Here is a 24,042-nt window from a genome sequence, read left to right as displayed (position 1 = left end):
CTGTTTAACAAGTTTGCAAACCCCATTCTTCATAAAAGTAATCTATTTTTGTAGTTTACCGAGTGGCACTGATAGTGAGTTGGTCTATACCCTATATCTGTTACAATTTTATTGTGTTTAAATGTTGTGCTGTCACTTTTTAAGTGTACGTAAAAAGTAACTCAAATAAAGTATTTCTCACACATTCACTAACTTTTATTTCAGTTTGAACGACGGTTGGCAAAAACCAGTTTCATTTTTTGCCAAGAAGAAATATTAAAATATCCAAGCTAAAACTGAGGGGGGGGGGAGTCAGGTTTGTAAAGTGTAAATGTCAATATAATTTTATTTTTCGGAAAAAGAAAAGGTTTTATAGAGAAAAGAAAATTTTGACAATCTACGGTCAACTTGCGATAACTTGAAACCTCATAAGTCTACTATTCCTTCATCTCGGACTTTTCATTAGGCATCAAACCCTTGACAAGGCTGTGGGAAAGGCTATGGACAAGGCTATGTTCTTAGAACTGAAAATTTCAACAATTTTCTTGGGGATCACTTCTAAATCCTCTTCTAATATCGTTAAGGATCTTGTGAATTTCTGTTTTGCACGTTCATTACAATTGTACATTCTGTTTTCACGCGATATCACATAAAAAGTTCCTCCTCTTCAAGCGTTATTGCAAGGTGTGCCTACAGAGACAGTCTTGGGCGGGGAGGGGGGGGGGGGTTCAGTTTATCGTTAACAAACTTGTTAAAGAACAAATTTCAAGAAACATACCTCACCCCAGAAGAGTCAATTATCTTCTAAATTTGCGCTTTTTGAACTTCAATTGAGAAATTTTGCTTAGAGAGAAATTCTGAACCCCACCTCTTCGCCTAGTGTTTCCAAAGATCGCTTTTACATGCGTTTTTAAGACCCTAATTTCGAAAATTTTCTTGAGAAATTCTCCAATCCCCCCCCCCCCCTGCAAACATCGTCCAAGATCATTTAAAAATAGCTTAACAGTGCGTTTTTGAAGCTATAATTTCGAAAATTTTCCACGAATTCCCCATTATCTACATGAATATTAAACTTTTTACTATGCAAGTGTTCGTATTACTAATTCTTTTTCTCCACATTCATAAAACACAATTCTCCTAATTTGAGTCATCAGACTCTAGTGACGACTCCCTCCTAAAACTAGAAGCTAGATCCATTATTTCTTTTACATTTGAAAAAACTAGAGAGTGGAAGGGAGGGGTGCGACTCCTCTTCAAAGAGTAACTCTTAAAGGGCCGGCCGGTTTGTACATGCCAGGGCCGGTTCATGCTGTCCATCCGCCACTGGCCAACCCTAGTACGATAGTATACACAAAGGCGTAATTCTTTAAACAGCAGTTTCTCATTTGAAAGTCAGCTGCATATGGGACTTTTGCACTTTTTACGACAGTAAACCACTTTTCCATCAAGGAAAGAAATACATTAACACGAAAATATATAGGGACGTTGAAAGGTAAAAAACAGTAATGTTTTTTTTTTTTTTACTTTTTTTCCCGTGTGCTTAATTTACCTTTTTCGCGGGTCTGCTTTTTTGGTTTTCGCGAGGAGTCCAGACGGAGCTTAGCAAAGTAGTGAATATTTAACGATATTAACCACATTAAGAATCCTAGTACGGTAACATGAACATTTTACTTCTTCTTTACTGCCGTTTTGAATCATATCAAGGCTTGAAATAGCAGTTTCCCATTTCAAACTCAGCTGCGGAAAAAATTTATCGCGACAGTAAACCGCCTTCTCCATCCAGGAGAGAAATATGTTTACACCACTAAGCAAGGCCGTTTAAAGATAAAGCACAGTATCTGCAAGTTTTTTTTTTCTAAATTTTTCTCATCCTGCTGTAACTTTTATCTATGTACAGACCTGCTTATTCTGTTCTAGCTGGAAATAAAGCACGAAAATGCATCAAACTCCAACATTTCACCATTGTCAGTAGGAAATCAGATACGCGTATTTTTTAATATCCGAAAAACTCATTTTTGCATATTCTGCGTTTTACTTTATCTTTCCAAGGCAGTCTAGGATTCGAAATCTTATTTTACGCATGGTTAGTAAGCAATTTATGAACAAAGATTGATTAATTTATTTTAAATGTAAAGTTATTAATTGAACTTGCACTTTTTCAATGCCAATCGAAAATATTTTACGACAAAAGCAGTTTTAACAGCCACGCACTCTATGTATTGGGAAAAACGCGCTTGAATGAATTCATTATTAAAAATTAAATGATCAAATTGTCAAAAACTATATCTGAATGATTGAATTGATTCAATACCTTTCTGAGACTTGAATCGTTGCCTAAATCAATTCATGAAGCGACATTGTTGGTGTTAGAAAACCTAGATTAGTGTAAAGCAGCGGTTCCCAACCGGTGGTTCGCAAAAAAAAAATATTTTAATGCCGGAGTTTTAACAAGCCTGTTTCTGATGAAGATTCATGCACACGTGGTGCAAATTTTCCTGCTTTTTTATTTATTTTTCTCTTGCACATTCGATCTTTAACATGAAAATATTTTCATGCTTCCTGACATATTTTACATTTAAATAGTTTACTCCGTCTTTGCAAAGTGCCGGTTTTAGCGCTTCCATTGCCAATGATAGCCCTGAAGCCATGTTGAAAAAGCTCTACTTACTTTGTATATAGTTTAACTCTTTCTTACGTGATTTCAAAATTTTGATGATTTTTGATCTTGTTAACGTTATGGAAATAGGCCATTTCTTAGTTATTGATTTCCCAGATGAGAGAAAATAAGTGGAAGTCAAAAGAGACTAAACACGGTTTGTACTTCGACGATAAAGGGAGGGTTCCGGATGAACGTCACATTTTTTTTTTAATCAGGCGGAGCCAAATATTTAATTTGCAGGGAATATTACTTCTTTAAAAAGAGTAATGAAACTACATAACTGTTTTCTAAAAGAAATTATGCTTAGTGTACTGTTTATCAACTTTAACTGACTATTTTCTTTATTGGTTAGCGCAGTGAAATATTTAACTGATTGATTTGAATGTTTAATACTTTTATGAACACTAAAAATCTGTAATCAAACATTTAAGTAATTTATTTGTATATTTACCAAATAATAGCACTGAGATAAAAGTCATATAATAACCCTTATACTTATCACGTCAGTAAAGTTAAGTTACGTAGTTTAAATTTTGTTCATGAACCAACAACTCGAATTTCTGTCAAAAAATTAAAAAAAGCACATTCAACAATAAAATGTTTTGTTTTAATTTCGTTTCAAGTTTATTCAAAACCTTTAGATATGATAACATCTGAAAATACATTAACGCGTTTAATTACGACCCCCCCCCCCAAAAAAATCCAAAATTTGCGACGTTCAACAAAGTTTGCATCTGTACCTTGATCAAATGCTAAATATCTTCTATGAAACCAAACTGGTGTACTTTAAGCCTTTTTTGTATAAATATCAAACTGAATCTCATATCAAAACTGAAATGAGAAAGTTTGTAAATAATAATAGCAGGAATATCACCTAAACAACATAGGTTCTTGTGCGATACTTTGCATTAACTGATTGAACAGTCAGACGGTATAGACATCAAAATACACACATTTTACTTATTTATAACGCTGCACTACAATTGCTAAAAGAAACTAACTTGAATTGCGGTACGGTTGAAATTCACCCTGAGATATTGGAGGCTCAAGATATTCATTAAAGCTGCTAAATCAGTCTCTTGCCCACCTTTTAAACTATAAATTTATAGCTAACTTATTAATAAAAAAAATCATTTGCGATCTATAGTTTTGAACCTAGTATACTTTTGAACCAATTTTTATGAAATTCTTACGATAATGCTTTCGTGCGTCTTCCAGTAGCAAAGCGGCATTAAGAAGTAGCTGAGTTCAGACGAGGTGCAAACAAGGATTAGGGTTTAAACATTATTGCCAATCCTAGTACAAAAATTTGCGTATATAAGTCTTTTTAAGCTCGCTTTTCCGTGCAGAAGTGAAATCGATTGACATCACGAAGCCTTGAGTCGACAACGTTATTTATTCAAGTTAAGGGATTGAGACTATACACATGACTTCTTCAGCCTCTTAGGCTGTAGTATATCCCTCTGTAAAGATTAAAGTTATTTGGCTGTGTGACAAATATTACACAAAGAAATGAAAGTAAAACTAACCCTTGTGCCTTAGTTTTTAATAAACTTTTGTGATAAATTAAACTATAGCTTGTCTTACGTGTAGGAGAATTAATTTTACAGAAAAGTAGTACGGTAATGGCGTTCCGGCACAACTGTGTTGGAAAACAAAGTGTTTATGTTCAGAATATTCGTTAAACAAATATTTCTAAAAAACACAAAACAAAAGAAAAAGCCTAAAATTATTCATTTAAATGCATTCCCGCTAAATAAATAAAACGAGCTATCCAATTAGAAGAATTTGATCCATTAAAGTAAAATAACTCGCGAAAATGAACGCTAACATGGCGTCAAAGTTAACAAAATTTTTCTTTTCCCACTTGTACAGTTAGTTTTGTACAGTTTTCCGGAATAGGTGGAACGCACCAAGCATAAAGCAGATTATGATGGGGAAATTCCCGCATTACCATTAAGCATTCACTTAAAAATTGAAAATTTAAACTTTTTTACCGCAAAACAGAACACTGTACGGATATATTATTATTTTGCAAAACCAACTTAATTAGAATAACCCCCACCCTTCCCTTGCGAACAGAAGAGCTGTAATAAATAAGTATTTTTGCGCTACAAAGTAAAATTTAAAAAAAAAAGTGGAAAAAACGCCCCAAATCTCATTTTCGAAAAGTTATAACCTCTAAAGCGTCTATTGTCGTGTTGAAATTTAATACTTATTGAAACGTAATTAAACATTGTTTGACATCATATGTATGTCGTGCGATCGCCAATTTGTATTTGAACCACATTTTAAACATGTTTCCTAAAAGTGAAAATAATAACCAGTAATGCATATTTATTGTGAACTTTGAAAAATTTGAATAATGCCCCGATAACCATACAACTCGTTTATCCCAGGATATAATTCAGAATAAACATTCTTTTTTTAAAATATGTAGCTGGTCCTGAAAAGTACCTTTTTTTTTTTTTTCTTCTTGAATTCCACCCCGAGTTTACAAGCAGCGAGATCTGTTGTCCGACATGTCTTGAGTATAAAAATCATAAAATTCTTCTTCCATCGCTTCGAGTTCGTTTATCATGTTTTCTATCTGCCGAATATTTATTAGTTCTTGTTCAAACCTTTCGATTTCTTCATGCATGTGGACCACGAACTCCAAGAATGCGATTCTTTCACGGATGGCATCCATTACAACAGTGCGAAATGGAAAGTGTTATCAACTATAGGATAGCTGAAATAGATAATCGTTCTTCTAGGCGAAGCTTTATATAGAAAGTTATCTCAAAGTGCGGCTGAATGCTATTGGAAGAAGGGGGATGGCTTAACAAGCACCTCGACCAATTACAATCCTGTGGGAGAGTATACGGCTCAAACGATTAAGTTGAAACGTACGAACTGATTTCCCATCAATTTATTTTTTTGAGTTTCTCAATGTTTGTAATTCGGATTTAAAATATTCCTAAACGACTGTACGTCCTTGCGGTGTGCAAAGTTTTACACATCGAGAAAACTGCGATTGGTGGTTTCGACAGCATTAAGAAAGGTAAATGCAAATATGGGGACATTTAACTGAAGTGAGAAAATACGCTTTGTAACTAACAATGATAATTGAAAGACTCGAACCAGAGTAATAAAGATTTTACTTACGATTTCTTAAAATTAAAAGTACATTCTTCATACGGCGAAAATTTAAAGAAATTAAAATTTTTACTTGAAGTTAGAAAGTGTATTACACTTTACTGTACTGAAAAAAAAAATTGATCTTGAGTCTAGAGAGATCCAGAACGCTACTTAAAGCCGCCGTTTTTTTTTTTTTGGAAAAAGAGTACATTTTTGCCTCTTTCTTTTTTCAATTTTTCAAGGTCAAATAGGGCCGGCTAGATATTAAAGAAATTTGACGAAATTTTTTGAGGATGATAACAGACCCGCATAGCAACTTTTCCACACCAAAAAGAAAGTTACAAAACAAGATTTTTCGGCCCACCCTATTGGACATGGGCAAACTTCTATTACAGGACAACCTCCCCTAGAGCCCGACTAAGATTTTTGAAGAAACTGGGCAAAAAAATTCTTTTGCTCACCCACCCATTCCCGCTCATTTTATATAATGAAGCAATAAAATATTTCGATACTTGCGTATTCACACAGCCGTGCTATATTTGGTGGAACCACAATATACAGTCGAATCTGGATAACTGGAAGTTTCCATCGGGTCCCAAACTCTTGAGAATGTTGTGGAATCTTCTCATAACTCGAACGTTTTAGCCGGTCCCTTGAGACTTCGAGTTGTTGACAGTCAGGGTTCGTACGCTCCGGGAAAACCTGGAATTGTCAGGCAAAATGACATAGTTAAAAATGTCAGGGAATTTTTCAAATTTGCCTCCCAAAATGTTTTCTTTTTTCCAATATTTCACCTGGGAATTTTCTTTCGTGAGGTCTAATCTTCATTCTTATCGATGTTTCTTGAATAAAAATGTAAAAAATTTGAGGCCAAATGACGTTGACAGTAAAAAAAAAAGTGGCAACCGAGAATCGTAGACGCCGTCTTTGGCCATTCACAAGATGTATGTAGAAACGATCTTTAAATTCCTAAGTTTCCAAAAACAAAGCATAATTGGATGTTTTCTTCAACTGAAAACTAATGAAAATAACACAAAATGTGAAGCAAATTGTTTTATTTATTTATTCATTTTTTTAATAATTTTCTTGAGAAATGAAAAAAATTGGTTCTTAAAACTTAATTTTATCCTCATTGCCTTGGATGCAAATGTGCTGAAAAGTTTTTTACTGAATTGTAGTTTCATGAAGATTTATTATTTTTAAATTGTTTTCATGCTACAAGTTCAAAAAATTATTTCTTATTTTTTTGGCGTTGCCGCCATATTTGGTCATTCCTAAGATGGGAGTACGCAAGACTTTTTAAATGCCTAAGTTTTCGAAAAAAAAATGATATTGAGTCTAGAGAGATTCAGAACGCAACTTAAAGCTATAGGGTCAGTCGCTTGAAAATATTGAAAGCAAAACTTTAGCTAGATAAAATTATTTTAAAAATATATAATGCAGAATATTTAATACTGCGTAATCTAAAATAATTTCGTACTAATTCATGAAAATGATTAGGAGGGACGCCTTCGTACGTTTTCTAGCAATAGTTGTTCAGTAAAAAGTTCCGACAGAGCTTGACAAAGGAGTGGATATTTAAACACATTGCCAACCCTAGTGCAGTAGTATTACACAAAGGCGTAATACTTTAAACAGCAGTTTCTCATTTGAAAGTCAGCTGCAGAAGGGACTTTTGCACTTTTTACGACAGTAAACCAGATTTTCCATCAAGGAAAGAGATACATTAACACAAAAATATATAGGGACGTTGAAAGGTAAAAAACAGTATTTTTTTTTTTTTTACATTTTTCCCGCGTGCTTACTTTACCTTTTTCGCGGGTCTGCTTTTTTGGTTTTCGCGAGGAGTCCAGACGGAGCTTAGCAAAGTAGTGAATATTTAACGATATTAACCACATTAAGAATCCTAGTACGGTAACATGAACATTTTACTTCTTCTTTACTGCCGTTTTGAATCATATGAATGCGTGAAATAGCAGTTTCCCATTTCAAACTCAGCTGCGGAAAAAATTTATCGCGACAGTAAACCGCCTTCTCCATCCAGGAGAGAAATATGTTTACACCACTAAGCAAGGCCGTTTAAAGATAAAGCACAGTATCTGCAAGTTTTTTTTTTCTAAATTTTTATCATCCTGTTGTAACTTTTATCCATGTACAGATCTGCTTATTCTGTTCTAGCTGGAAATAAAGCACGAAAATGCATCAAACTCCAACATTTCACCATTTTCAGTAGGAAATCAGATACGCGTATTTTTTAATATCCGAAAAACTCATTTTTGCATATTCTGCGTTTTACTTCATCTCTCCACGGCAGTCTAGGATTCGAAATCATATTTTACGCATGGTTACTAAGCAATTTATGAACAAAGATTGATTAATTTATTTTAAATGTAAAGTTATTAATTGAACTTGCACCTTTTTAATGCCAATCGAAAATATTTTACGACAAAGGCAGTTTCAACAGCCACGCACTCTATGTATTGGGAAAAACGCGCTTGAATGAATTCATTATTAAATTAAATGATCAAATTGGCAAAAACTATATCTGAATGAATGAATTGATTCAATACCTTTCTGAGACTTGAATCGTTGCCTAAATCAATTCATGAAGCGACATTGTTGGTGTTAGAAAACCTAGATTAGTGTAAAGCAGCGGTTCCCAACCGGAGGTTCGCAAAAAAAAAATATTTTAATGCCGGAGTTTTAACAAGCCTGTTTCTGATGAAGATTCATGCACACGTGGTGTAAATTTTACTGCTTTTTTATTTATTTGTCTCTAGCACATTCGATCTTTAACATGAAAATATTTTCATGCTTCCTGACATATTTTACATTTAAATAGTTTACTGTCTTTGCAAAGTTCCGGTTTTAGCGCTTCCATTGCCAATGATAGCCCTGAAGCCATGCTGAAAAAGCTCTACTTATGAATACAATGTCCTCAGATGAAAGAATTTGAAAGCTTTCGTTTCCTCAGAAGCTTTTGTTCGGAAGGATTGATTAAACTCGATGAAAGCATTACATGGAGCATTGAAGGCTTCTATAATGTTATGTGAGACTTGTGTAATCAGGAAGTAAATGTTTGCATTTATCTAGTGTTACAAAGGGAGGAAAGAAACGGATTTAATCCGGGGAATAAACAGGGATTTTTAATAAGAAAATTTAGATTATTTCCACGTAGTTTTAAAGAAGGAAAAACTTTGTATATAGTTTTAACTCTTTCTTACGTGATTTCAAAATTTTGATGATTTTTGATCTTGTTAACGTTATGGAAATAGGCCATTTCTTAGTTATTAATTTCCCAGATGAGAGAAAATAAGTGGAAGTCAAAAGAGACTAAACACGCTTTGTACTTCGACGATAAATGGAGGGTTCCGGATGAACGTCACATTTTTTTTTTTAAATCAGGCGGAGCCAAATATTTAATTTGCAGGGAATATTACTTCTTTAAAAAGAGTAATAAAACTACATAACTGTTTTCTAAAAGAAATTATGCTTAGTGTACTGTTTATCAACTTTAACTGACTATTTTCTTTATTGGTTAGCGCAGTGAAATATTTAACTGATTGATTTGAATGTTTAATACTTTTTTGAACACTAATAATCTGTAATCAAACATTTGAGTAATTGATTTGTATATTTACCAAAAAATAGCACTGAGATAAAAGTCATATAATAACCCTAATACTTATCACGTCAGAGAGATTAAGCTACGTAGTTTTAATTTTGTTCATGAACCAAAAACTCGAATTTCTCTCAAAGAAAATAAAAACAGCTCATTCAACAATAAAATTTTTTGTTTTAATTTCGTTTCAAGTTCATTCAAAACCTCTAGATATGATAACATCTGAAAATACATTAACAAGTTTCATTACGATCCCCCCCCCCCAAAAAAAAATCCAAAATTTGCGACGTTCAACAAAGTTTGCATCTGTACCTTGATCAAATGCTAAATATCTTCTATGAAACCAAACTGGTGTCCTTTAAGCCTTTTTTGTATAAATATATGTTCAGACGTAAACAGGAACGTTGGCTTTTTGCCGGGCACTCTTTTTAAAGAAGTAATATTCCCTGCAAATTAAATATTTGGCTCCGCCTGACGAAAAAAAAAATGTGACGTTCATCCGGAACCCTCCCTTTATCATCGAAGTACAAACAGTGTTTAGTCTCTTTTGACTTCCACTTATTTTCTCTCATCTGGGAAATTAATAACTAAGAAATGGCCTGTTTCCATAACATAACAAATGACTATTATCAAATAGGATCGTTTTAAAAGATTGCAAAAGCATTCCTCTCTGAAACATGTGTGTGGTCCCGAAAAGGACCTTTTTTTTTTAATGTGAGAACTTATAATTTCATTTCACGCAGCTGCCGCTGGCTCGAGGAAAATGTCTTCTTCTTCATCCATTTCGCGTAACATTGCGTCGGCCATTTCCGCCAGTTCGCGGATCCTATTTAACTCCTCTGCAATTGTTTGAATTTCTTCCTCCATGTCTTCTTCCTCATCCTGTTGATTCGCCATATCTGCAAGCTGTCGAAGATAATTCAACTCCTGTTCTAAGGTTTGAATTTCCTCTTGCACATTCAGGACCAAGTCTTGAAGCTGCCTGCGTTCAAGGAGGACATCCATTGAAGTAGAACAAGAAGGAAAGTGGAACTAAGTGTTGAATATTAAAATCAATATATTTATATATGTGTGTAGCAGAAAATACGACTTAATGGTATTGGGCAAAGAAATTTGTTTAAAAACAGAATCGACCAATTAAATTGATATAGGCCTCCAATGCAATTCCATTGACCTGGCCACATAGGGTGTAGCTCCATGTTGTAGGCGGGACGTTAATACTGAAAAATCAGTGCATTTAGTCGTTTTCAAAGCTGTTAAAAGGAGATCACAAATGTGTGAGTGAAAATAAAATTTTAAAACTGAAATGAGAAAGTTTGTAAATAATAATAGCAGGACTATCACCAAAACAACATAGGTTCTTGTGCGATACTTTGCATTAACTGATTGAACAGTCAGACGGTATAGACATCAAAATACACACTTTTTACTTATTTATAACGCTGCACTACAATTGCTAAAAGAAACTAACTTGAATTGCGGTACGGTTGAAATTCACCCTGAGATATTGGAGGCTCAAGATATTCATTAAAGCTGCTAAATCAGTTTCTTGCCCACCTTTTAAACTATAAATTTATAGCTATCTTATTAATCAAAAAATCATTTGCGATCTATAGTTTTGAATCTAGTATACTTTTGAATCAATTTCTATGAAATTCTTATGATAATGCTTTCGTGCGTCTTCCAGTAGCAAAGCGGCATTAAGAAATAGCTGAGTTCAGACGAGGTGCAAACAAGGCTTAGGGTTCAAACAATATTGCCAATCCTAGTACAAAAATTTGCCTAGATAAGTCTTGTTACGCTCGCTTTTCCGTGCAGAAGTTAAATCGATTGACATCACGAAGCCTTGAGTCGACAACGTTATTTATTCAAGTTAAGGGAATGAGACTATACACATGACTTCTTAAGCCTCTTAGGCTGTAGTATATCCCTCTGTAAAGATTTAAGTTATTTGGCTATGTGACAAATATTACACATGGAAATGAAAGTAAAATTAACCCTTGTGCCTTAGTTTTTAATAAACTTTTGTGATAAATTAAACTATAGCTTGTCTTACGTGTAGGAGAATTAATTTTACAGAAAAGTAGTGCGGTAATGGCGTTCCGGCACAACTGTGTTGGAAAACAAAGTGTTTATGTTAAGAATATTCGTTAAACAAATATTTCTGAAAAACACAAAACAAAAGAAAAAGCCTAAAATAATTCATTTAAATGCATTCCCGCTAAATAAATAAAACGAGCTATCCAATTTAAGAATTTGATCCATTAAAGTGTAAAATAACTCGCCAAAATGAACGCTAACATGGCGTCAAAGTTAACAAAAATTTTTCTTTTCCCACTTGTACAGTTTGTTTTGTACAGTTTTCCGGAATGGGTGGAACGCACCAAGCATAAAGCAGATTATGATGGGGAAATTCCCGCGTTACCATTAAGCATTCACTTAAAAATTGAAAATTTAAATTTCTTTACCTCAAAACAGAACATTGTACGGATATATTATTATTTTGTAAAACCAGCTTAATTAAAATCACCCCCCACCCTTCCCTTGCGAACAGAAGAGCTGTAATAAATAAGTATTTTTTGCGCTACAAAGTAAAATTAAAAAAAAAAAAAAAGAAGCGTAATAAACGCGTCAAATCTCATTTTCGAAAAATTATTGCCTCCAAAGCGTCTATTGTCGTGTTGAAATTTAATACTTATTGAAACGTAATTAAACATTGTTTGACATCATATGTATGTCGTGCGATGGCCAATTTGTATTTGAACAACATTTTAAACATGTTTCCTAAAAGTGAAAATAATAACCAGTAATGCATATTTATTGTGAACTTTGATAAATTTGAATAATGCCCCGATAACCATACAACTCGTTTATCCCAGGATATAATTCAGAATAAACATTCTTTTTTAGAATATGTAGCTGGTCCTGAAAAGGACCTTTTTTTTTTTTCTTCTTCTTGAATTCCACCCCGAGTTTACAAGCAGCGAGATCTGTTGTCCGACACGTCTTGAGTATAAAAATCATAAAATTCTTCTTCCATCGCTTCGAGTTCGTTTATCATGTTTTCTATCTGCCGGATATTTATTAGTTCTTGTTCAAACCTTTCGATTTCTTCATGCATGTGGACCACGAACTCCAAGAATGCGATTCTTTCACGGATGGCATCCATTACAACAGTGCGAAATGGAAAGTGTTATCCACTATAGGATAGCTGAAATTGATAATCGTTCTTCTAGGCGAAGCTTTATATAGAAAGTTATCTCAAAGTGCGGCTGAATGCTATTGGAAGAAGGGGGATCGCTTAACAAGCACTTCGACCAATTACAATCCTGTGGGAGAGTGTACGGCTCAAACGATTAAGTTGAAACGTACGAACTGATTTCCCACCAATTTAATTTTTTGAGTTTCTCAATGTTTGTAATTCGGATTTAAAATACTCCTAAAGGACTGTACGTCCTTGCGGTGTGCAAAGTTTTACACATCGAGAAAACTGCGATTGGTGGTTTCGACAGCATTAAGAAAGGTAAATGCAAATATGGGGACATTTAACTGAAGTGAGAAAATACGCTTTGTAACTAACAATGATAATTAAAAGACTCGAACCTGAGTAATAAAGATTTTACTTACGATTTCTTAAAATTAAAAGTACATTCTTCATACGGCGAAAATTTAAAGAAATTAAAGTTTTTACTTGAAGTTAGAAAGTGTATCACACTTTACTGTACTGAAAAAGAAAATTGATCTTGAGTCTAGAGAGATTCAGAACGCTACTTAATGCCGCCGTTTTTTTTTGAAAAAGAGTACATTTTTGCCTCTTTCTTTTGTCAATTTTTCAAGGTCAAATAGGGCCGGCTAGATATTAAAGAAATTTGACGAAATTTTTTGAGGATGATAACAGACAGACATAGCAACTTTTCCACACCAAAAAGAGAGTTAAAAAACAAGATTTTTCGGCCCACCCTATTGGACATGGGCAAACTTCTATTACAGGACAACCTCCCCTAGAGCCCGACTAAGATTTTTGAAGAAACTGGGCAAAAAAATTCTTTTGCTCACCCACCCATTCCCGCTCATTTTATATAATGAAGCAATAAAATATTTCGATACTTGCGTATTCACACAGCCGTGCTATATTTGGTGGAACCACAATATACAGTCGAATCTGGATAACTGGAAGTTTCCATCGGGTCCCAAACTCTTCAGAATGTTGTGGAATCTTCTCATAACTCGAACGTTTTAGCCGGTCCCTTGAGACTTCGAGTTGTTGACAGTCAGGGTTCGTACGCTCCGGGAAAACCTGGAATTGTCAGGAAAAATGACATAGTTAAAAATGTCAGGGAATTTTTCAAATTTGCCTCCCAAAATGTTTTCTTTTTTCCAATATTTCACCTGGGAATTTTCTTTCGTGAGGTCTAATCTTCATTCTTATCGATGTTTCTTGAATAAAAATGTAAAAAATTTGAGGCCAAATGACGTTGACAGTAAAAAAAAAAGTGGCAACCGAGAAACGTAGACGCCGTCTTTGGCCATTCACAAGATGTATGTAGAAACGATCTTTAAATTCCTAAGTTTCCAAAAACAAAGCATAATTGGATGTTTTCTTCAACTGAAAACTAATGAAAATAACACAAAATGTGAAGCAAATTGTTTTATTTATTTATTCATTTTTTTAATAATTTTCTTGAGAAATGAAAAAAATTGGTTCTTAAAGCTTAATTTTATCCTCATTGCCTTGGATGCAAATGTGCTGAAACGTTTTTAACTGAACTGTAGTTTCATGAAGATTTATTATTTTTAAATTGTTTTCATGCTACAAATTCAAAAAATTATTTCTTATTTTTTTGGCGTTGCCGCCATATTTGGTCATTCCTAAGATGGAAGTACGCAAGACTTTTTAAATGCCTAAGTTTTCGAAAAAAAATGATATTGAGTCTAGAGAGATTCAGAACGCAACTTAAAGCTATACCGTCAGTCGCTTGAAAATATTGAAAGCAAAACTTCAGCTAGATAAAATTATTTTAAAAATATATAATGCAGAATATTTAATACTATGTAATCTAAAATAATTTCGTACTAATTCATGAAAATGATTTGGAGGGTCGCCTTCGTACGTTTTCTAGCAATAGTTGTTCAGTAAAAAGTTCCGACAGTGCTTGACAAAGGAGTGGATATTTAAACACATTGCCAACCCTAGTACAGTAGTATTACACGAAGGCGTAATACTTTAAACAGCAGTTTCTCATTTGAAAGTCAGCTGCAGAAGGGACTTTTGCACTTTTTACGACAGTAAACCAGATTTTCCATCAAGGAAAGAGATACATTAACACAAAAATATATAGGGACGTTGAAAGGTAAAAAACAGTTTTTTTTTTTTTTTTACATTTTTCCCGCGTGCTTACTTTACCTTTTTCGCGGGTCTGCTTTTTTGGTTTTCGCGAGGAGTCCAGACGGAGCTTAGCAAAGTAGTGAATATTTAACGATATTAACCACATTAAGAATCCTAGTACGGTAACATGAACATTTTACTTCTTCTTTACTGCCGTTTTGAATCATATCAAGGCTTGAAATAGCAGTTTCCCATTTCAAACTCAGCTGCGGAAAAAATTTATCGCGACAGTAAACCGCCTTCTCCATCCAGGAGAGAAATATGTTTACACCACTAAGCAAGGCCGTTTAAAGATAAAGCACAGTATCTGCAAGTTTTTTTTTTTTCTAAATTTTTATCATCCTGTTGTAACTTTTATCCATGTACAGATCTGCTTATTCTGTTCTAGCTGGAAATAAAGCACGAAAATGCATCAAACTCCAACATTTCACCATTTTCAGTAGGAAATCAGATACGCGTATTTTTTAATATCCGAAAAACTCATTTTTGCATATTCTGCGTTTTACTTCATCTCTCCACGGCAGTCTAGGATTCGAAATCATATTTTACGCATGGTTAGTAAGCAATTTATGAACAAAGATTGATTAATTTATTTTAAATGTAAAGTTATTAATTGAACTTGCACTTTTTTAATGCCAATCGAAACTTTTTTACCACAAAAGCAGTTTTAACAGCCACGCTTTCTATGTATTGGGAAAAACGCGCTTGAATGAATTCATTATTAAAAATTAAATGATCAAATTGGCAAAAACTATATCTGAATGATTGAATTGATTCAATACCTTTCTGAGACTTGAATCGTTGCCTAAATCAATTCATGAAGCGACATTGTTGGTGTTAGAAAACCTAGATTAGTGTAAAGCAGCGGTTCCCAACCGATGGTTCGCAAAAAAAAAATATTTTAATGCCGGAGTTTTAACAAGCCTGTTTCTGATGAAGATTCATGCACACGTGGTGCAAATTTTCCTGCTTTTTTATTTATTTGTCTCTAGCACATTCGATCTTTAACATGAAAATATTTTCATGCTTCCTGACATATTTTACATTTAAATAGTTTACTCTGACTTTGCAAAGTTCCGGTTTTAGCGCTTCCTTGACGGCAGTGTCTTGACGTTGTTAAAACACGGCTCCTGGGAGCCCCGTCATGAGTGCCAACACATGTGACTGGAAGAATAATATTAACGCACTGTGTTTCCTGTCATGTGGACCTCATGTTGCTGTGGATTAATATTAGAAGTGACTCTGTTTTGTATATGATTGCAAAACTTATAACGGCACCCCAGTTGTGAGTGGGGTATGCCGCCGAAAAGCAAAAGCATTATTCGGGAGATCACAACGTGTTCTCCATAACCTTACAAAAATGTTATTATTGCCAAATTGAACGCGAACCTACTCCAAGTGTATGCGACAGTGTGAATGCTCTAATAAAGCCTGCTTTTCAGGAGCACACCTCATCGACAGCTGGAGTGATGTTGTGTGTGAGACAGGATCACCTCTAATACTGATTCGCAGCACTACGACAACTTAACGGCACATTTTTGTCAAGCTTCAGCCACATGTGTTGGCACTCATTGGGGGGCTCGTTTTTAACAGGGCAATGTTCCGTCACACACAGCAAGGGGGGTGGGGGCTTCCTCTTCCGCATTATCACCTTTTCTGACCTGCGTGATGTCCTGATTTGTCACAAATTGAGCATATCTGGAATGATTTGAGACGGTAAATTGGACCAATTATGAGTTTGTTTGAATTAGCTGTGCTTTACATTGACTGGTAGGAATTGACCTAGGACATCATATGAGACTGCTATACCTCAATGTTCGACTGTATCATGTTGTACATTCTTGATAGAGTTGGCTCAACAGGGTACTTAAACCTCCATTTATTTGAGATTTTTCCAGTAATAAATGTTCATTTTATTTTCATTTTGTAATCAATGTTGCCATCAAGTGTAAAATTTTGTTTCATTCTGGCTGCACCTTTTTGATGTCGCATTTTATGTAGCCCGCAGTGTATATAATAATACCAATAATGGAAGCCACTATTTAGCCAATATTGGCTTAAGATCGGCTTGCAATAATGGCTGGAGAGTGTGATAGCAATATTGGTCAATATTGTTAAAAAGTATCCCCTCCGCGCTTCAGCCAATATTGTGAGCCATTATTCATCCAACATAACGCCAATATTGGTTTTAGATAGGCATGCAATAATGGCTCAAGATTGCAACAGCAATATTGGCCAATATTTTCAAAATGCATCTCCTACGAGCTTCAGCCAATATTGGGTGCAAATCGTACTCCAACATAAAGCCAACCAAGTACAATATTGCGCCAAGATTCAATGCTACTTGGGTTTAAGGAGCGTTTATCCAGTAACCAATCGCATTGCTTGAGAGCTGTACGTCATCAGTGGCTGTCAATCATCCCCTTTCACCTATTTGAGAAACAAGTAAATGCGCTTCCGAATGCACCCGTTCCCCTATATAGGTATAGTGCCTAGAATTTCGATTTCGAGTCACAACCGACTACAACTGCGTTTAAGTCGAGGACTGCATACTAAGTGCCTTGCCTCCATTATTTTTTATAGCGATAGATGGCAGCACCATCACCGGATCGAACAGTTAATGAGAATTTAGAACTAGACCAGGAACTAATAGCTACCTGGTGCTAGCACCCCCAGAGGTATCGTTAAAGTGCCTAGAAAGAGGCACTTTCTCTTTCTAGGCACTATAATATAGGGGCTAGGTAAAGAAAAAAAGGTTTCCGTTTCATGCGATGATCCCAGTTCGTTTTTTTTTTCTGCTACGGTGAAAAAAATATTTTTGGCTTTCAAAAGCTTTTTTGTTTTTCTTAAAAAAATATCTTCGCTGACTATCATGAGTGCGTTCGACGAGCACGACCGAGAGCGACCGGTTAGTTAATCACGTGACAACTAATGATCACATGCTCCAATCAACTGCTTAGAGTAATAACCGCTGCAGTAACTGGTTACTTACCGCCCAACCGGTGAGGTTCGTCGAACGCAACCCATGTTTATTGAAGAGGAAAAGCACTCTGTGCAAACATCCTCTTTCTTCTTTTTGACTGCCCCGCCTAATGTACTATTCTGTAATTCTGTAGCTTGGGCATCCATTTTTTGTTAGATGGTGTCTTGTTGTCTCTCGAAAGCAATCAAGTACGAATTCAGAGCTCCAAAGTAAGTGTTTCAATCCATTCTTTTTTCAAAGAAGTGGAAAATTTATTTTCTGATCCGTTCCTATCCCATGAAGTTAGAGCTGTTTCTACTGTTCACGAAAGTTGACTTTTATTATTTCCGTCCCGTTCACTTGGGAGGATCAAAACAAGCGGCTCTCTTTTCATTATTAACTTTCTCTTTTTTATTGCTGGTAAATGTGTGACTTTAAGGTTGTATCATTAGTCTTTTTTTTGCGCTGTGGATCGGAAAAGGATATAAAATAGCTCGACTGTATAGACTGCGAATAACTCAAACAACATTAAAAGCATGAATAAGCGATTATTAATTTTCCTATTAAGTGAGTGCAAAAACGAAAAGCCAAAAGCATTTTTTCAACCTCTGCACAATCAGATTTAAGACCTTGTGGTGCGAGGCCCTCTGAATGCCTCGATAACTACTCGGCCTCGTCCGAGTACCTACAGTGCGAACAATACATTTGTTTTCAAGCATCGAAAGTTTTATGCGTTTTTATTTATGTTTATCATGCTTGATGGGTATTTTAGAACGTTGACCTTTTTAAGGGTTTTCTCTAATAATTGGCTACATAAATGTCTGTGCTGCAAATCTTGACCATTCATTAACTCATGCGATAAATGTATACAAAATTTCTGGATGAAACCGCAGAATCAAAATACTTTGTACATGTTAAGAAGGTTGAGACTTACTTTATTTTTCGAAGCAAATTATAATTTTAAATAAAATAGAAAGGAATCTAAAGTAGATAAAATACAAGCATAAAACATACTTCAGGGCATTAAACTGGTCAGTAAAAGTCAGTATTCTCCAACTTGGTCAGTATTTGTCAGTTTTTTCAAAATTTAGTCAGTAGGGTAAAGACCCCAGTAATTGGCACTTTAAGAGTTTGTCCTTAAACTTTCCTCCGTTTTCAGTACTTAGAAAAAAAATACTCTCTTGCAAATATTTTTGTCTCAAAGAGTGCATGTCTGTGCATCTATTTGGTTCACTAAAATCAAAAATATTTGAATCGATACTTTTATGAATATACATACATAAAAAGATACCAAAATCCCCAGTAAGACCTTTTAATTCAGAAAGTCTCTCTGTCCGGATATCTGTCTGGATGTCTGTGACGCACATAGCGCTTAGACCGTTTGGCCGATTTTCATGAAATCTGGCACAAAGTTAGTTTGTAGCACGAGGGTGTGCACCTCGAAGCGATTTTTCAAAAATTTGATTTTGTTCTTTTTCTATTCCAATTTTAAGCCCATTTTTCACATAAATTTGATTACATGAGGAAGAATGTGTTTATCATTCTTCTTCTTTATCTTTACTAATAATAAACCTGGAAGTTTCTCTGTCTGGATCTCCCTCTGTCCGGATAGCTCTCTGTCCAGATTTGTCTGTCTGTCAGTATCTCTGTGACGCGCATAGCGCCTAGACCGTTCGACTGATTTTCATGAAATTTGGCGCAAAATTAGTATGTAGCACGGGGGTGTGCACCTCGAAGCGATTTTTCGAAAATTCGATGTAGTTCATTTCCTAATCCAATTTTAAGAACAAAATTATCATAAGATGGAGGAGTAAATTACGAAATTATCAAAACGTGGAACCGTAACATGGGCACAAGCCAATTAACAAGATACGAAATTATCAAAACGTGAACCGTAACATGGGTACAAGCCAATTGGAGAGAAAATTCGCCACACAGGCGAACCAAAAGACCTTTTAATTTTTCTATTACGGGCAAAGCCGTGCAGGTACCACTAGTTTTATGTAAATTAATGCTAAATCACTCTTCTTCATGTTGGAAAAGTATTTTAGAGAAATAAAATGGAAAAGATATTGAAATTAATGCTGTTTCATCCTTCGGTTCACTGTTTTGATTTTACGAATGCTACCAAGTTAGGTTTGCGCCGAGTATAGTTAACAACTCATATAGCATACTTTTTTGCATAAGTTTTCCTCTTTTTCATTTATCAAATGCAACAAGTCGGTTTTCTTTCTCTTGAAAAACCACCCGCTGCGGGTGGCATTGAGATACCGTGGGTATCGAACGGGGGTTAGCGAGCGAATCGAGCAGGGGACGGAGCCCCCGGTATAAAATTAATTACCGACTAACTTTCATTTCGATTTTTTCTGCTGAAAATAACTCCAATTGACAAAAAGCCGCAACTTCAAAAATTGATGATTTTGATGCTTTTTTTTGACAATTACTGTACAAAAGCTATCGATTTCAATTTCCGCTTTATCATATTCGTAATGTACGAAAAAAACTGAAGATAACGACACCTCACTCGGCTTTATCGCGGAAATGACGCCGTTTCCCCAGTACTTGGCACACATGGCAATTACTGGGGACTAGCAAAATTGAAGCACCAGTGAATGGCACCCATCATTATTTTAAAATTCCAAATAGGGACGAAAATATACTTCTACACAATTAAAGTAACACCTTTCAACTAAACAAAACTTTTGACAACGAAAATGTAAAATATATTTTAAGTTATATTTCAATGGATTGATGTGCATGCTTCCCTGAAGTCAGAGAAGAAGCTTTTGCAACAAAAATGGCTGATTTGACACAAACCACAATTGTTTCTCTTTCCTACGAACTGCTGTCATTTAGTAACATGAATTGAAGTTATAATCTTTTACGTAAATGTACATTCAGTCGGTATATGGCCTACTTTAAAAGAAAAATTGGATACGAGTCTTCTTTTAGGTCATTTTTGTTAGAAGTGCCAATTACTGGTGCCGTGCCAATTACTGGGGATGTTACCCTAAAGTCAGTCATTTTTTTACAAATTTGCCCATGAATTCATTTTAAGAAAAATATTGGCTGTGATATTTTATGTTTTTCTTATTAACTTTAAAAAATGCCAAAAAAGTGAGACCTTGCCAATACTGCAACCTAATTTTACCAACCTGGTAAAGCTTGCATTATTTGCTGTTTTGAATAATTTGCTGTTAGCTTCTTTTTTAGTCTATTTTTCACAAATATTTTAAACAAAAAACAAATATATGCGTTAAAAAAAATCTTTAAAAGAAATAATTGTCAAATAAATAACTAACTTAATGAATACTGCAAAATAAAAATTTCGGACGTAAGGTATTGAGATGGAAAAATGTGTGTCAAATGGTCTGTCTGATTGCCCCCCCCCCCCCTCCCATTTAAAAAAACCTTGTTCAAAAAATGTTGGAGAGTGTGCATCATTCCCTTTTTTTCCCCAGTGGTTCAAAAAAAGGAAAAAATAAATAAAAACATAAGTAACTATGCGAAAATTGAAAGAAGGATATAAATCATGAACAAACAGGAGGATTTGTTCTGAACAAACTTATTGATGTATGAAACATATTTCTCAAATTTGGCTGTTTTAAGGGTTTTTTTTTTGAGAAATTTAAAACGTTTTAACAGTAATATTAATGTTGATTTGAAACCTTTATAAGAATTTAACCATGCTAAAAGTTATTTTTTGTGCAAATATTAAAAGAGTAGGCGTATGTTTAAAGTTTTTTCCTAAATTTAATTTTTTGAAAGTTTTGAGAAAAGCGTTATAAAAAGCTTTATATTCTTCAATTGAAATGGTTTCTTGTACATTTAACAGCATTGACAAAAGTTGATGATTGGTTGATAGAATAAAAATGAAGGGAATTCAAAGCATGAGAAAGCTGTAAATGATTTCTTTTTTCATTTTGTTTTAATGATTGATATGTATCTTTATTTCCACACTAAATGTTGAAATTGCTACGATATTCATTTTCGTTTCTGCAATTGATTAAAAAGGATAATCAGGAATTCTGTTGGAAAATATTTAATAAATTTTCAAGAAAAAAAGAATTTTTTTTTTATTTACTTATTTATTATTATTTTTTTAAGACTTCCCCTTCTCCCACTATACTTTAAAGTTCATAGTAGGATATACACATCATGTAGTACTTTCCTCTATTAAAATAATAAATTATCTCTGCATAAGACCATGGTGTGTATATTTTACTTTTAAATGTGTACAAAACCATTAATCCTGCAGTACGTGGTAAATAAGGGGTGATTTCTCAAAAAATCGATTCATCAAGTTGATTTTTCCCCCCACTATTTTTGCCCCAAATGTAACAAAGAAAGAAGTGAAGAACAGCATTTTTTGTGTGCTATTCTCCAGAATGCTTCTTTTAAATATCTTGAAACTTTAAATGTGTTTTAATACATTTATCGTGACAAGGGAATTCAGTTCCTACCCAATACTTCTTCCTTACAATTCAAAGTCTTCTGAGCATGAGATGTTCTGGGTTTTACTTAAGAGGCTTTCTTTTTAGGCCCCTGTTTAGTTTCTCTCTCTCTCTCTCTCTTCATCATCATCTTTTTCAAACAGATGCTTAAAGCTTTTTGAAACATGTACAATTATTTTCACGCTAATATACTACTTTTTTTAAATTAGAAAATGAATGTTCAATTTATGGATACTTTACCTTCTGTCTCTTGTTCTTGATTTCGGATTTTTTTAAAAGTAATTTTACTGTGGTTTTATAAGAAAAAGTATAAGATTAATGATGAGAAAAACTTTTCTCGATAATTTAATAAACTTTTGAACATTTGAACGATCTTTTAAATTGATGAATTTTCTGGTTGCAGTAAAAATTCATCATTCTTGTGGTCAGGATCTGACAAATTCCGGGTGCCCCGGGTTGCCCAGGCGACTATAAACATTCCCCAACAACCAGTTTTTTTCAGAAGCCATGTTGCACTTAATATTCTTTTGACTGAATAAGAATTTGGCATCTAAAAAAATTTCCCCGACTCTTAAATTTTAAAAGTTTTTTTGTTGGTCAGTATCATATAGAAATTATGTAAACTAAACTTACAGCTGTTGGTCAAAATTTTGTTTTTGATTTACATTACAAATTAGGCATTGCCATACATTACAAGTAAAATAAGCATCCATTTTACAATGCATAGCATTGCTGATTATTATATTATTCTAAAGTTAGTCAGTCAGTATTTTTAAAATTTTGTTAGTACAGTTAGACCCTTGTTTTACGTGGGCTTGTTTTACGCGGTTTCAATTATACGCGGTTTAAGATTTGATATCTATATTTTATTTTACGCGACTGAGTTTGGGTTTTACGCGGATGAGCAAGGCAAACAGATAAAATTTTCCCCTCTTTCAAAATCAAAACTCATAAAGATTTCAGATTGTGCATAATAAACTGCATTTTGGGGTGCTAATCATCGAACTCGGGCCACTGGAGACATTTTATGCGATGGGTTCCAGGGGCATTACAATGATAGTAACGTTTAGTTCTGGTGACGACTATTTCTCCCTCACGGAAAGCGCGAACAGCCGAGAAAATAGTCGATTGCCTCTTTTTTCGCTACCACCAAAGCCTTGAGTGAGAATTTTTCATCCGTTCTCCAGTGAATCGATATCGAGAACAAGCGACCAATCAAATGATAGCTCCTACTTCAGTGTTCTCACACAAACAAATCGCTGCAGTAGACGCACGTGTCGTGTAGAGAAATAGAATGTCTGCGCCGAAAAACATACGGGTCAAAAAATCACAAATAAGCATGATTGTTTCAGAAATGGAACAGAATTCCAATTTAAATAGTGGAAAAATAAAAAACAACTATTCGAATGTCGACAGGCAAAGGGATTGGGAAAAGTTGGCCAAGAAATTGAACGCAGCAGGAGGTGCGAAGAAAAATGTGAAATCGTGGCAAAAGGTAAGTCATTTCATGTTACTCAAGCTTTTTATGTCTTTTTATCGGAAATATATATATTTTTTAATCTTGTAAATATAATTCAACCACCTTTCTTTTGGTGAGTGGTCCCGAATAATTTTTTTTCAGCTACAGCATTGTACTTAAGTACTTTCTATTGTCTAATTTTATTTCATCAAACCATGTATTTTTAAATGCTATGCTAATATGTTATTAATCAGGTAACGTAGTTTCCATTCTGTAACGTTGAAGAGTCGTTGCTAAAAAGGATGTAATGTGTTCAATGAATTTTTATACATTAGTTTCAGTTCTTCAAAGCTTTATATTTGGAAACGATTTTTTTCAGAAAAAATCTCTCATTTTCTTCA

This window comes from Uloborus diversus, unplaced genomic scaffold, assembly GCF_026930045.1.
Source record: "Uloborus diversus isolate 005 unplaced genomic scaffold, Udiv.v.3.1 scaffold_12, whole genome shotgun sequence".
Classification (NCBI taxonomy): domain Eukaryota; kingdom Metazoa; phylum Arthropoda; class Arachnida; order Araneae; family Uloboridae; genus Uloborus; species Uloborus diversus.
This window is presented reverse-complemented; position numbering follows the sequence as displayed.